This window comes from Stomoxys calcitrans, chromosome 1 (genome assembly GCF_963082655.1).
Source record: "Stomoxys calcitrans chromosome 1, idStoCalc2.1, whole genome shotgun sequence".
NCBI lineage: Eukaryota > Metazoa > Arthropoda > Insecta > Diptera > Muscidae > Stomoxys > Stomoxys calcitrans.
Genome location: NC_081552.1, coordinates 125,307,358 through 125,323,135, shown reverse-complemented (window position 1 = coordinate 125,323,135; position 15,778 = coordinate 125,307,358). Strand labels below are relative to the sequence as shown.

The 15,778-nt window shown below is 40.1% G+C and overlaps 1 protein-coding gene and 1 long non-coding RNA gene across 2 annotated transcripts in view; both read left to right on the top strand.

Annotated features, from left to right (window-relative positions):
• Window positions 1-15,778, top strand: part of LOC106095163 (MOXD1 homolog 2-like) — a 600,098-nt gene that overhangs the window by 250,737 nt on the left and 333,583 nt on the right. The gene's annotated exons all lie outside the window — the stretch shown is intronic.
• Window positions 2,949-3,852, top strand: LOC131994106 (uncharacterized). The gene is made up of 3 exons (XR_009396442.1): window positions 2,949-3,030; window positions 3,157-3,267; window positions 3,330-3,852. It is a non-coding gene; the product is annotated as an uncharacterized LOC131994106 (long non-coding RNA).

The following is a 15,778-nucleotide window of genomic DNA, read 5'->3' as shown; positions in this document are numbered from 1 at the left end:
ATTTAATTATTATGGTTATTAGAAATCTCGTTTAAAGCTCTAGAACATTTTTTGGTCATGTGAATGTCATTAAAAAAATTTTAATGAAATTATAAAATACTTCCGATTATTCAGGGAATTGAACATCAAACACGTACAAAGGCACCCAAAACAGTTAGACAATTATAATTGGTGTCATCAAAATATATAGAAATTGATTTAACATTATGTATCTTGCCCACCATAAACAGCCGAGGTTGAATATTCGTTGATTGCACCTTTAAAACATTAAGTTTGGCTTGAACTTCCTACGATGTACATCCAACAATTGCGAAACTTTCCTGTGATTCAACGACAGTATGTCTCTCATGGAATTTCGCCCCAAACAAATCCGTCCTTATTTTTTGCTGTGTAGGCAGTAGATGGGGAATGTATCATAAAATTGAAAAACTTGCTAATAAATTTAAACATACCTGACTCACAAAAAGACAGATTCGTTAATTTATTGAACTCCAAAGAATTAGCAATTTTTGTTCTCATGGCATGCCCAATTTTAGACGAGTATTGTGTTCACCTTTCTGTAAAATTCTTCGTATGAAGGCACTGCATGGTGAAATCAATGGTGTTCTGAAAAAGTTTAAAAACAAAAACACATTATTGATTAAAAAATTTCTCAAAATCTATTACTAAAAATTTCTAATCCCACTGGGAGAATATAGGTTTTTAAATGAATAAAATAGTCTGCTACATTAGAAAAACTTACCTCAAATAAAAAAAAAACAATTAAAATTCATTTGTTTGTTATATACGTTCTTTCACGTTTTTATACCTTTTAAAATTTTAAATATTTATTTAAAACTTTGCACATTGCACTGTAGTGATTATATTTACAACAGGATAATTGAAATAAAAATGTGGCATTGTAAACGCAATTATGACAGTAATTAAATGAACGAACACGATTCTTCAAACAGCGGTAATGAAACAAAATTGTTTGCTTTTCTAAATTTAATAACCTCAGTAATTATATTTACACAGTTGTTAAAAAAAAAAAACATAATATAACTGGACTGGCAGCTACATTACACAATTCTGCTAAAGCATTCTTTCTGCACAATAGAGTAGGTCTACCATAAATATTTCTCGCCTCTCCAATAGCAATGTCATATATGATTCTTTAAATGCCTTTATTTCTGGCGACGAATTTTATTTTAAAAATATAACCCTCCCTAATCTAATCTGTATACTATTTTATTTGTCCGTTATCCTGTCATAACTTCGCTTCTTCACAAGAACATAAAACAAGTAAAAAGGCGTTAAGTTCGGCCGGGCCGAACTTTGGATACCCACCATCTCGGGTATATATGTAAACCACCTTTCATCAAAATTCGGTGAAAATTTCATACCTTATACTCATATACCTCATACCGATCTGAACTATATACGACACGGATGTCGAAAAGCCGAACATAAGTCACTGTGTCAAATTTCAGTGAAATCGGATTATAAATGCGCCTTTTATAGGGCCAAGACTTTAAATCGAGATATCGGTCTACATGGCAGCTTATCCAAATCTGGACCGATTTGGGCCAAGTTGCATAAACATGTCGAAGAGCCTAACACTAAGCACTGTCCCTAATTTCGGCGAAATCGGACAATAAATGCAACTTTTATGGGCCCTAAACCTTAAATCCAGAGATCGGTCTATATGGCAGCTATATTCAAATCTGGACCGATCTGCGCAAAATTGAAGAAGGACGTCGAAGAGCCTAACCAAACTCACTGTCTCAAATTTCAGCGACATCGGACAATAAATGCGTCTTTTATGGCCCCAAAACCTAAAACCTAGATATCGGTCTATATGGCAGCTATATCCAAATCTGGACCGATCTGTGCGATATTGCATAAGTATGTCAAGGGGCTTAACTTAACTCACTGTTCCAAATTTCGGGGACATCGGGCAATAAATGAGCATTTTATGGGCCCAAAACCATAAATCAAGAAATCGGTTTATATGGCATCTATATCCAAATTTGAACCGATCTGGATCAAATTGAAGAAATATGTCAAAGGGCCTAACACATCTCGCTGTCCCAAATTTCAGCAAAATCGGATAATGAATGTGGCTATTATGGGCCTTACACCATAAATCGGAGGATCGATCTATATGGCAGCTATATCCAAATCTGGACCGATCTGAGTCAAATTAACGAAGATGTCGATGGGCCTCACACAATTCACTGTCCCGAATTTCATCAAAATCGGATAATAAATGTGGCTTTTGTGGGCCTAAGACCCTAAACCGGAGGATCGGTCTATATGGCAGCTATATCCAAATCTGGACCGATCTGGGCCAATTTACGAAGGATGTCGATGGGCCTTACATACTTCACTGCCCCCAATTTCATCAAAATCGGACAATAAATGTGGCTTTTGTGGGCCTAAGACCCTAAACCGGAGGATCGGTCTATATGGCAGCTATATCCAAATCTGGACCGATCTGAGCCAAATTGACAAAGGATGTCGAAGGGCCTAACACAACTCACTGTACCAAATTTCAATAAAATCGGATAATAAATGTGGCTTTTATGGGCCTAAGACCCTAAATCGGCGGATCGGTCTATATGGGGGCTATATCAAGATATAGTCCGATAGAGCCCATCTTCGAACTAAACCTGCTTATGGACAAAAAAAGAATCTGTGCAAAATTTCAGCTCAATATATCTATTTTTAAAGACTGTATCGTGATTTCAACAGACGGACGGACATGGCTAGATCGTCTTAGGTTTTTACGCTGATCAAGAATATATATACTTTATAGGGTCGGAAATGGATATTTCGATGTGTTGCAAACGGAATGGCAAAGTGAATATACCCCCATCCTTCGGTGGTGGGTATAAAAAAGCTTCGAATGTTGATCATAACAAATTCTGAGCTTGGAGCGGACACACGTGCAAAGTGTTAAATAAATATTTAAAATTTTAAATAGTGTAAAAACCGTGAATGAACGTGAATGAAAAACAAATGAGTTTCAATTGTGTTTTATTTGAGGTAAGCTTTTCTAATGTAGCAGACTATTTTATACGTTTAAAAACCCATGTTCTCCCACTGGGATTAGTAATAGTTTTTGAGAAATTTTTTAATCAATAATGTGTTTTTGTTTTTAAACTTTTTCAGACCACCATTGATTTCACCATGCAGTGCCCTCATTTAACTTTACATAAAGAACAAAAATTGCTACTTATTTGGAGTCCAATAAATTATCGAATCTGTCTTTTTGTTATTCAGGTATGTTTTTTTATTTATTAGCAATGTCAGAAAAAAACTTAAATGTACATTTAATTTTTTAGACCTCAGGAGTTTTTCTATTTTACTATACATTTCCCACCTACTGCCTCCACAACAAAAAATAAGGACGGTTTTGCTCGGGGCGAGATTCCATAAGAGACATACTGTCGTTGAATCACAGGAAAGTTTCGCAATTGTTGGATGTACATCGTAGGAAGTTCAAGCCAAACTTAATGTTTTAAAGATGCAAGCAACGAATATTCAACCCCGGTTGTTTATGGTGGGCGAGATACATAATGTTAAATCGATTTATATATATTTTGATGACACTAATTGTAATTGTCCAACAGTTTCGGATGCCTTTGACAAGTTACTCCAAATCTTGTGCGTGTTTGATGTTCAATTCCCCGAAGAATCGGAAGTATTTTATAATTTCATTCAAATATTCTTTATGACATTCACATGACCAAAAGATGTTCTAGAGCTTCATCTCTGAAACCGGAGATATTACCTTATAAAAATGAATAATCGATAAGAATGCTTACATAAAAATGTACTTAGTTATTAAAGTATTTTTGATTTTAAGTTTTTTTTCCATATTTCTTTTTATTTAAACAATTTGCTTTAGGTAGTGTATTTATTTATTATATATGCATGTATATATTATATATATTTAATTTTCAAATTTGTTTGTTGTCCTATGGGTTACACATGAAAACCGGCCAACTTATTTATGGGAATTACTTTATTTTAAAGCAAATTTCCATCAATATATTAAAAGAATCCCAACTCAGATTGTATTTACACTAAATTCCATCTAGACTGTAAAAACCTCAATATTCAAATGTATCACTTAATGGGGGCTCAAAAAATTTATCGATTCGTCCATTGGTTGAAATATACTTTTGCAATGTCGAGAAAATGTCGCTTGCCAAATTTTCGAAAATTTTTTGGAAAAATGTGGGTTCCAGAGCAAAAATACCAAAAATCGGGGGTACCTTTGTATGGGACCGATCTGAACCATATTCGACACAGGTATAGAAAGGTGTAATAAAACTCCCTTTTATTTCAAAAACAGACATTTTAACACCTTGTTTAATGAAGTCTAGATGGAATTTTTATACCCTCCACCATAAGATGGGGGGTATACTAATTTCGTCATTCTGTTTGTAACTACTCGAAATATTCGTCTGAGACCCCATAAAGTATATATATTCTTGATCGTCGTGACATTTTAGGTCGATCTAGCCATGTCCGTCCGCCTGTCTGTCCGTCCGTCCGTCCGTCCGTCCGTCTGTCTGTCGAAAGCACGCTAACTTCCGAAGGAGTAAAGCTAGCCGCTTGAAATTTTGCACAAATACTTCTTATTAGTGTAGGTCGGTTGGTATTGTAAATGGGCCATATCGGTCCATGTTTTGATATAGCTGCCATATAAACCGATCTTGGGTCTTGACTTCTTGAGCCTCTAGAGTATGCAATTCTTATCCGATTGGAATGAAATTTTGCACGACGTGTTTTGCTATGATATCCAACAACTGTGCCAAGTATAGTCAAATCGGACCATAACCTGATATAGCTGCCATATAAACCGATCTTGGGTCTTGACTTCTTGAGCCTCTAGCGTGCGCAATTCTTATCCGATCACAATGAAATTTTGCACGACGTGTTTTGTTATGATATCCAACAACTGCGCCAAGTATAGTTTAAATCGGTTCATAACCTGATATAGCTGCCATATAAACTGGTCTTTTGTCTTGACTTCTTGAGCCTCTAGCGTGCGCAATTCTTATCCGATCAGAATGAAATTTTGCATCACGTGTTTTGTTATTATATCCAACAACTGTGCCAAGTATGGTTCAAATCAGTAACCTGATATAGCTGCCATATAAACCGATCTTGGGTCTTGACTTCTTGAGCCTCTAGAGTGCGCAATTCTTATCCGATTGGAATGGAATTTCGCACGACGTGTTTTGTTATGATACCCAACAACTGTGCCAAGTATGGTTTAAATCGGTCCATAACCTGATATAGCTGCCATATAAACCGATCTTGGGTCTTGACTTTTTAAGCCTCTAGAGGGCGCAGCTCTTATCCGATTTGAATGAATTTTTGCACGAAGTATTTCGTTATGATATTCAACAAGTGTGCCAAGTATGGTTGAAATCGGTCCATAACCTGATATAGCTGTCATATAAACAGATCTGGGGATTTGACTTCTTGAGCTTCTAGAGGGCGCAATTCCTATCCGATTTGGCTGAAATTTTGCATGACGTATTTTATTTTTACTTTCAACAACTGTGTCAAATAAGGTTCAAATCGGTTCATAACCTGATATACCTGCCATATGAACCGATATGGGATCTTGACTTCTTGACCCCTAGAGGTCGCAATTATTATCCGATATGCCTGAAATTTTGTACGACGGATCCTCTTATGCCCATCAACAAACGTGTTTATTTTGGTCTGAATCGGTCTATAGCCCGATACAGATCCCATATAAATCGTTCTCTCTATTTTACTTCGTGAGCCCCAATGGGCGCAATTCTTATACGAATTGGCTGAATTTTTACACAGGTCTCCAACATATAATTTAATTGTGGTCCGAACCGGACCATATCTTGATATCGTTTTAATAGTAGAGCAACTCTTTTCTTATTTTTTTTTTTGCCTAAGAAGAGATGCCGGGAAAAGAACTCGACAAATGCGATCCATGGTGGAGGGTATATAAGATTCGGCTCGGCCGAACTTAGCACGCTTTTACTTGTTAGTAAATAAAATGCGAGTTGGGAAATGTTTTATACATCGTTGGAAAGGTATGGAAATTTGCTTTAACCTTCGCAAGTCCAAAATCAACTTGGATGAAATCTTTGATTTTCAAATCGTCAAGGATTGCCTAGAGGCTAGAAGGCAGGAAGTGGACTACTAATTAGGGGAACATTGCACGGTTTTTGGCGATAGCTACATGGGGGGCTAGGAGTCTTCCGTTTCCTTCCGGATAAATAAAAGACGGGCAGCAGCAATAAAGCTTCAATGAGAATTTTATTCAAAAACAACTCTTAAAAGTATCTAGTTGTAATAGTTGCCGCTGGCGGTTGTGAGCTCTTTCTCAACAGTCCTTTAAAGCCCTCGATCAAAGCGAGACAAGAAGTGGTTATCGGCTAATGCCTGTAAAACCAGCCGTTATCGGCTTTGGGCCACTATCAATTCCGTCCATAGATTTCTAAGCATGCGTATATGTAATGCACATAGCTTCGAGCTAGTGCTCTCGCAATGCACATAGTTGCGAGTATTCGCAAGATAATTCTTTTTATATCCTCCACCATAAGATGGGGGGTATACTAATTTCGTCATTCTGATTGTAACTACTCGAAATATTCGTCTGAGACCCCATAAAGTATATATATTCTTGATCGTCGTGAAATTGTATGTCGATCTAGCCATGTCCGTCCGTCTGTCCGTCCGTCCGTCCGTCTGTCTGTCGCAAGCACGCCAACTTCCGAAGGAGTAAAGCTAGCCGCTTGAAATTTTGCACAAATACTTCTTATTATTGTAGGTCGGTTGGTATTGTAAATGGGTCATATCGATTCATGTTTTGATATAGCTGCCATATAAACCTATCTTGGGTCTTGAATTCTTGAGTCTCTAGAGTGCGCAATTCTTATCCGATTGGAATGAAATTTTGCACGACGTGTTTTGTTATGATATCCAACAACTGCGCCAAGTGTGGCTCAAATCGGTTCGTAACCTGATATAGCTGCCATATAAACCGATCCGGGATCTTGACTTCTTGAGCTTCTAGAGATCGCAATTATTATCCGATTTGTCTGAAATTTTGTACGACGGATCCTCTCATGACCGTCAACATTCGTGTTCATTATGGTCTGAATCGGTCTTTAGCCCGATACAGCACCCATATAAATCGATCTCTATTTAATTGTTGAGCCCCCAAAGGGGGCAATTCTTATTCGAATTGGCTGACATTATACAGGTCTCCATACATATACAGGTCTCCAACATATAATTTAATTGTTGTGCAAACCGGACCATATCTTGATATCGCTCTAATAGCAGAGCAAATCTTTTCTTATATCCTTTTTATACCCACCACCGACGGATGGGGGTATATTCATTTTGTCATTCCGTTTGCAACACATCGAAATATCCATTTCCGAACCTATAAAGTATATATATTCTTGATCAGCGTAAAAATCTAAGACGATCTAGACATGTCCGTCCGTCTGTCTGTTGAAATCACGCTACAGTCTTCAAAAATAGATATATTGAGCTGAAATTTTGCACAGGTTCTTTTTTTGTCCATAAGCACGTTAAGTTCGAAGATGGGCTATATCTTGATATAGCCCCCATATAGACCGATCCGCCGATTTAGGGTCTTAGGCCAATAAAGGCCACATTTATTATCCGATTTTGCTGAAATTTGGGACAGTGAGTTGTGTTAGGCCCTTCGACATCCTCCGTCAATTTGGCTCAGATCGGTTTAGATTTGGATATAGCTGCCATATAGACCGATTTTCCGATTGAAGGTCTTAGACCCATAAAAGCCACATTTACTATCGTATTTTGCTGAAATTCGGGACAGTGAGTTGTCTTAGGCCCTTCGACATCCTCCGTTATTTTAGCCCAGATCGGTTTAGATTTGGATATAGCTGCCATATAGACCGAACTCTCGATTAAGGGTTTGGGCCCATAAAAGCTACATTTATTACCCTATTTTGCTGAAATTTGGGACAGTGATTTTTTTTAAGCCCTTCGACGTCCTCCGTCAATACGGCTCAGATCGGTTCAGCTTTGGATATAGCTGCCATATAGACCGATACTCCGATTTAGGGTCATAGACCCATAAAAGCTACATTTATTATCCGATATTGCTGAAATTTGGGACAGTAAGTTACGTTAGCCCCTTCGACATCGTCCGTCAATATGGCTCAGATCGGTTCAGATTTGGATATAGCTGCCACATAGACCGATTCTCCAATTTAGGGTCTTAGGCCCATAAAAGACACATTTATTATCCGATTTTGCTGAAATTTGGGACAGTGAGTTGTATTAGGCCCTTCAACATCGTCTGTCAATTTGGCATAGATCGGTCCAGATTTGGATATAGCTGCCATATAGACCGATCCTCCGATTTAAGGTCTTAGGCCCGTAAAAGCCACATTTATTATCTGATTTTGCTGAAATTCGGGACAGTGAGTTGTGTTAGGCCCTTCGACATCCTCCGTCAATTTGGCTAGATCAGTTCAGATTTGGATATAGCTGCCATATAGACCGATCTCTCGGTTTTAGGTTTTGGGGCCAAAAAAAGCGCATTTATTGTCCGATGTTGCCGATATTTGGGACAAAGAGTTAGGTTAAGCCCCTCCACATATTTCTGCAATTTAGTCTAGATCGATCAAGATTTGCATATAGCTGCCATAAAAACCGATCTCTCGATTTAAAGTCTTGGCCCCATAAAAGACGCATTTTTAATCCGATTGCACTGAAATTTGACACACTGACTTATATTATGCTTTTCGACATCCGTGTGGTGTATAGTTCAGATCGGTTTATTTTTAGATATAACTACTAAAAGGGCCAATATTTTGTTATATACAATTGAACAATAACTTTTACTTATTAGTATCTGGTCCAAATCGGAACATAGCTGCTATGGGGCATAAGGTATGAATTTTGCACCGGATTTTGAGGAAAGGTGGTTCACATATATATCCGGGGTGGTGGATATCCAAAGTTCGGCCCGGCCGAACTTAACGCCTTTTTACTTGTTTTGCCAAACTTTGACTTTTTGAGCAGCTAGAGGGCACGACCAAGTATGGTTCAAATCGGTCCATAACCTGATATAGCTGCCATATAAACCGATCTGGGATCTTGACTTCTTGAGCCTCTAGAGGGCGCCCGGCCGAAAGCTTTTGACGTCATTTTTCAAATAGTATACATAATTTTCGTTTGTAAAATATGTTCCTGTTTGTTTGAATAAAACTTTTGAATTGAAAACAATTCGAAAAAATCTTCGTCTTCTTGCATTAGCTGACCTCTTAATAGGCTCATGCTTTAGGCCCACTAAGTCGTTTAAGGTAAGATCCTTCTGAGGGGTTCTCCACTTATTGCGTTTGTGCATTTCTTTCAGATATTTGCCTTTCCATCGGCGACAAAATTCGTTTGCTTTGATCCTTCTCCAACGATTAAGGATGCTACCCGATGATGTCAATTTTTCAGGCTCTGATGGGGACAACAAGTTTTCACCGATGAAGAAATGCGCCCCCATAATCTGCCCTTAGATCTTCTTTCGATGAAGAGTACAGGTTTTACAGTTACGGATAACTGTTTTAATCAAGTTTTTAGCCCGTATAATCTCACATTCTTGCCGAATAGATTTGAGGACTAATCGAGGACCACCACGATGTCTAGATTTGTGGATAAACACAATATATAATCGGGATAACCTGCTGCCATACAATAGGACGATGGGATATTTGTCTTGATATGACAACCCTTTAGCGGCACTAAGCCGTCCATTCACTCGAATAATCCCATTTGTATCTAAAAATGATGTCAATGTTATAAGAGGAACATAAGTTATTTGCTTTCTGAAGACATTTATATTCTTCAGGGAAATGAATCTTCTGGGAGAAGATGAATAGCCGACTCCGAATGAATGCCAATTCTGCGGCTAAAAGCCTTGCCGAGGAAGGACGACTCTTTTTTCTTCCTCTAGCAGAATTAAAGATACGGAGGATATAGGCAAGTACATTAATGGCCTTGGAGAGACAAGAGAATCATTCCAAAATGTCATCGCCTCTATCAGATCTAGGAACCAAAGTCTGCACTCGCTTTTCTTCAAATAATGTATGATATTGTACGGCGCCGAGGGTCCAACGACTCTTCTCTAAGACGAATTACTCCGAAGCGTCCCACCAAAGCTTGCTCCGGCAAGCTCTATTGGAGTCAGCCCTCGGGTTGCTATATCTTCAGGGTTGTGTTAAGAAGAAACATGCACCCAGTTTGTATTACCGACTTTCTCCAGTATAATCGATACCCTATTCGCAACGAACGTTTTCCAGCATGCTTCTGCCTAACCCAAGCTAACACGATCGTGGAATCGGACCACAGAAATAATTCCAAGGAAATGTGCTCCATTTGAATTGCAACCTTACAATCAAATTTGCTATATTTTGGGGCCACACAACTCCAATATCGGCAAAGGTGCTTTGTTTATGGGAGCAACTTTTGTTTTGGACGAAAGTAAGTTTTCAGTCACCCCATCACCGATTTGAACACTTGAATATAGACTGGCTGCGTAAGTTAGCTCTGACGAGTCACAAAAGCCGTGTAGCTGAATGTGGCACTCGGGAGCATAATTGATCCATCTTGGGATAGTGATTCATTAATATTATTGAACTGTATAACAAAACAACGCCATCTGTTAATATTTTTGCAGCAATAATTATAGGGGATCAAAAAAGCTTAGCAACTATAAATCGTCATCTGTTAGCCGCGAAAGACGGGCAATAACAAAGGAAATGCTCCAACTTCTCATCATCTTTCCCGAATGCCCTACACATAAGTGAGCTCGAAGTCCTATGTGTCCCGTTATGATACCAATAGCTATACTGACCTCCTTCTTATTTCCTTTCAGTAATAGCCTCTTCTTCTCACGATCTGGATCTCCCCATAGGATATTCGCCGTCCTACCGACCGTTTCGATGTTCCACAGAATAATATGCGCATTCGCCGACCATACCCTTAACTCTGACTGCGTCGACCCGAAAGGCTTCGGGTTAACCAAGTTTATTGACGGCAGTTCTATAGCTTTCACTGTCCAATTGTCTGCTTTCTCATTCCCAGCTACTCCGCTATGGATTGGCAGCCAAACGATGCGGATCGTGCCATTCTCAGAAAAGATGTTAATCTTCTTCTTACATTCCTAGACTGTTCGCGATCTTACCGTCCTGGTTGATAGTGCCCTTATGGCAATTTTACTGTCCCTAAAGATGTTCATACTCGACGTCCTCGAGTTAACACCACACCACCTCACGTATTCCGTGATCGCCCGGGTCTCCGCCTGCAGGACAGTAGTATGGTCAGGCAGTCTAAAACAGATCTCAGTCCCGGGGTTCTCAATGTAGACCCACAGGCCCACTCCGTCCTCCATCTTTGATCCAACCGTGTAACATAATCTTCCAGATGGCAAAACTAGGGTTCCGTCAATCCAAGACTGTGCCGCTGGCAGCAGTGTCTCGCACTTGATTTCAAGTGTCGTCTCAGGTATCCGATCGGAAACCTCTTCCCTTCCTTCCAGGTTATCTATCTTCGCTTCGAATATACCACGATTGTATGAGCTGCCCATATCCTGAATCCATTCTCCCATCGCCTTAAGTCTCATAGCCGCAGTGGCTGCCTCCCACTTAGTCTGTATGTCTATGGGTCGGATATATAAAAAACTCCCTAGTGGGCATGGTCCTCATGGCTCCGCCTATGCCAAATCAACATCTTCTCTGAACTTGTTGTATTATCCTTACGTTGCACTTTTTTTCTCAGTAGTAGTCCAACAAGTTACTGAGGCGTAAGTAAGTATCCGTCTAATCACTCTTCTGCAGAACCATTAGGGCACATCTACATAGTGTCCAACATATGTGAGCCTTTTCAGTACGCTGCTGAATGTGACACTTCCAATTCAGTTTCCTGTCCGAGATCACTCCTAAGTACTTGACCTTGTCAGATATCGAAATTGTTCTATTGAGAAAACGTGGTGCGACAAATTAGCCCACCCTTGTCTTGCTCGTTAACAGGCAGATTTCAGTGTTATCTGGGTAAACATTGAGACCGATAGGTCTAGCCCTGCATAGGTGGTTCGGATCCTTACCCTTTAGAAGTATTAAAGACATGTTCACACCCTCCTCATTCAGCACCCGTAATATAGTGGTAACACTAAGGAGTGGCGATAAAATGACATTACATGGGGTGACCAACGTCAGGGCAGTCTCCACCGACCTTCTCTTGATATAGGCATGCTGTTTCTATTTGAGCTGGATGTCCTACTCTTTATCATGGTGTCCACAATACGTTCCATAGTTTTGAGTACAAAGAACGGTAGGCTTATAGGTCTGATGGTCTTTGGTATCACATAACTTGCCTTGCCGGGCTTTGGTATAAATACCACCCTTGCCTCCTCCCATGCCTTCGGAGTATATGCAAGTTCCAGGCAGGCAGTGTAAATATTGGCCAGATGGGGAGCCAGATAGACTGCCTCTTTCTGTAGAAACGCCGGAAATATTCCATCAGATCCATGTGACTTAAATGGTTGAAGCTCCTCAAGGAATTCTTCACCATAAATTCTGTAATGATAAGCCTTCGATCAACGCCATTATTCCAAGATTCCGTTGTCTCCGTGAGACCCGTCGTATCCTGTAGAAAATGGGTTTTCATCAAAAGCCTCAACATGTCCTCCGTTGTCTCTGCTCTCACATGTCGTATACTAAAGTTTCAGTTTGCACATGGGTTTTTGAGAGAAACTTTTTCATCTTGGCAGCGTCATTAAGGTTATCGACCTGTTCGCAGAAAGCTTCCAAGATGAAAGATTTGTCGCTCTGGTAATCTTATTGTATTCCTTGATCCGTATCTCTGTTAAAAAGTCTACGGACCTCTTTCCCAAAATTACGAATCCCCCTGCCATCCAAGGTTTTTCCTGGGCTGATTTCCTTTTCCGAAGAGGAAAACTATCTTCAAAAGACCCCACCAGTGCAGCCTTTATCCCGTTGAAATGCTTGCAAAATTTAAATTATCTTGTTTAAGTCTTCTTCTGAGTAGTCTTCCGAATTTTGACCAGTTGGTTTTCAACTTATTACGGAAGCTTATCGGATTCGGCGCTGGCTGTACTAGTCTAAATCCAATGTAGCGATGTTCAGAGAAGGAGTGCTCCATGGAGACCTTCCAATCCTAAACCTCATTGATTAGATTTTCCTAACATATCGTCTCATCTAAAGCATCCTCCCAAATCGTATTAACAAAGGTGGCGGTGTTACCACTATTAAGTATTATTAGGTCGTTAGTATTTAGGAATGCTGCCCCCGCTTATTAATATTGGTACTACCCCACGAAATGTGGTGAGAGTTCGCATCGCACCCTATTAGTACCTTGTTTCCTATTAGGTATGCTTTCCTCACCAGCCGTTGCAGCTCCGACGTGGTGGCGGTGTCAGACAGTCGAAAGGCAGACAAAGTGATGCCAGGTATGTTCCACCGCTTCCCTGTCTCATCACTGTTGCATCCGACGTTGACAACTCTGAGGAATATATATAATTAAAATTTTTATGGCAAATAACGCAAGTCCTCGGCCGAGTACCAGAGTAAGCATATAATAATTGGTTGTTGATAAGATCAATCCAGGATCTCTGTTCTGGGTCGTCCATGGCTCCTGAATTAAGGCAATATGAATCTTGCCATTGCTGATTTTTTTCATCAGAGCGTGCGTAACTATCAAGCTCCGGTGGTGGTTTATCTGGATAACCTCAATCATTGGTTCTCCAGAATATGGGTGATGATCTCATCGCCAGCTCCCTGTCCATTAGGCGTCATTGACCTTCCTGCCACTGCACTGCCTGCATGAAGACTTAGGGGCCGTGCGCGCTTCCCTCGTTGCTGTTCCGACTTTGTCTCCCTCCGCAGGACACTGTCTGGGGTCTTCATTGCGGGAGGGCTGGCTTTGTTTTCCCAGAGTACTTGATGAGTACTTCTTCATCATTTCAGCAGTGTTATGCTCTTCGGAAGATCTGATTCTCTTTCCAGCTTCCGTAGAAGTGCCTTGAATGTCAGTTCTATCCCTTCCAGCATCCTGCACTTTCACCCGATTGTGCTGCCGGTACATACTCCTCCGTCTCCTTCGTTGTTCCCCGCTTGTGAGCTTAGCAAAGCCATCGCTAACTTCTGTCGTCATCCCGCTGCCCTCATCTCTCTATTCGGCTGTGATGACTATTTCATTGACACTGTCGTTGTCTGAATCCGAGTCGGAACCGCCCCCTTTACTTAAAGGCTGGGGACGAACTGTGCATCCCTCTGATTTATCCGCCTCTGCTCTTAAAGCAGTACTCTCGACTACAGGTGCCAAAACACCACACCTATGGGACAACAGAGGACAACATGCAACAACGCCATCAACGAAGCTCTTGCGTCTTTGGAGTGCATTGTCAGGCTTTAAAGTTTTCGTAATAGGTAGTACCTATTCCGAGAAAAAAAAATGTCCCTCAGTTGCTGCCTTGCTTCCAAGCCTTCCTTAATCGTGTGAGCATCAACTAAGCCATCATCCACATAAAGAGAAGTACGTAGCAGCTTTTCTCCTACCGAGTATGCCTTCTCCTCGTCTTCGGCTAACTAAAGAAGGGTTCTAACCGCAAAGTAGGGGGCACAGTTTGTACCGAAGATGACGGTGCTCAGCCTATAGTCTTGAACCTCTTCATTTGGAGAGCTACGATAAACAATCCACTGTAAACGAGTATGCTCAAGATAAACTAAGGAACGTCTTAGAAATATCAACGCTTAAAACATACTCGTAGGATCGTCATTGCAAAATTAATGAAACTAGATCGTGTGAGGATGGACCCACATACAAATTGTCATTGAGACTTTCTCTGTTGCTCGACAGGCTTGATACATTGAATACTACCCTCAATTTTGTAGTTACACTATCAAGTCTAAACACTCCATGATGAAGTAAATAATAACTTAGACCACCTTTAGACTCATCTGTATTTTCCATATGCTTCAACATAATATATTCTTTTAATACCTCGTCGTATATGTATTTATACTTCGGGGTGCGCAACAATCACTTTTCGTTTCGCAAAAATGTACAATGTGCAATATGCCTGATTGGGGCTATTGCTTGCAGGCCATATTGCAATGGTCAGTTAACCTCATATCTCCCGTCAATATTTCTTATTGTAGTAGAGCGAAGAATCTCTTCATATATTTCGTCATTCACGGATAATATTGGTTTTTTATAAACCTCCTCAAATTCACAAAATTTGGTCAGCTGCTGCTCAAGAGACACCTTTGTAAAGTGTTACTATCCAGCCGAAACTGTTTGTTGAGCTACGAAAGAACCAACTATAACATGTCTTACGCCATCTGTAATCGGGCCATTCTTGAAAAATTCTGGATCCGAACTCTTGAAAAATTCTGGATCCATACTCTCGAAAAATTCTGGATTCGCATATTCAATATTCGGAATCTAGGAGATCATTGAGGAATCAAATGAATGTATGGGAACATTTCCAGCGACCTGAGTCACAACCAGTGCATGAACATCTAATAAAATATTTGGATTACAGATCAAAATTACTATGAACGTTACCATATTATTAGATTTGCTTACAATCCCGCCCCCCAGTTCAGATATCTCGGCCGAGCCCCAGTGGGAAGCTACTGTGTTCTCTCACTGACGAAGCTTTCGTCAGAGCCGCCTCTAGTTATACCCTCCACCATAGGAAGGGGATATA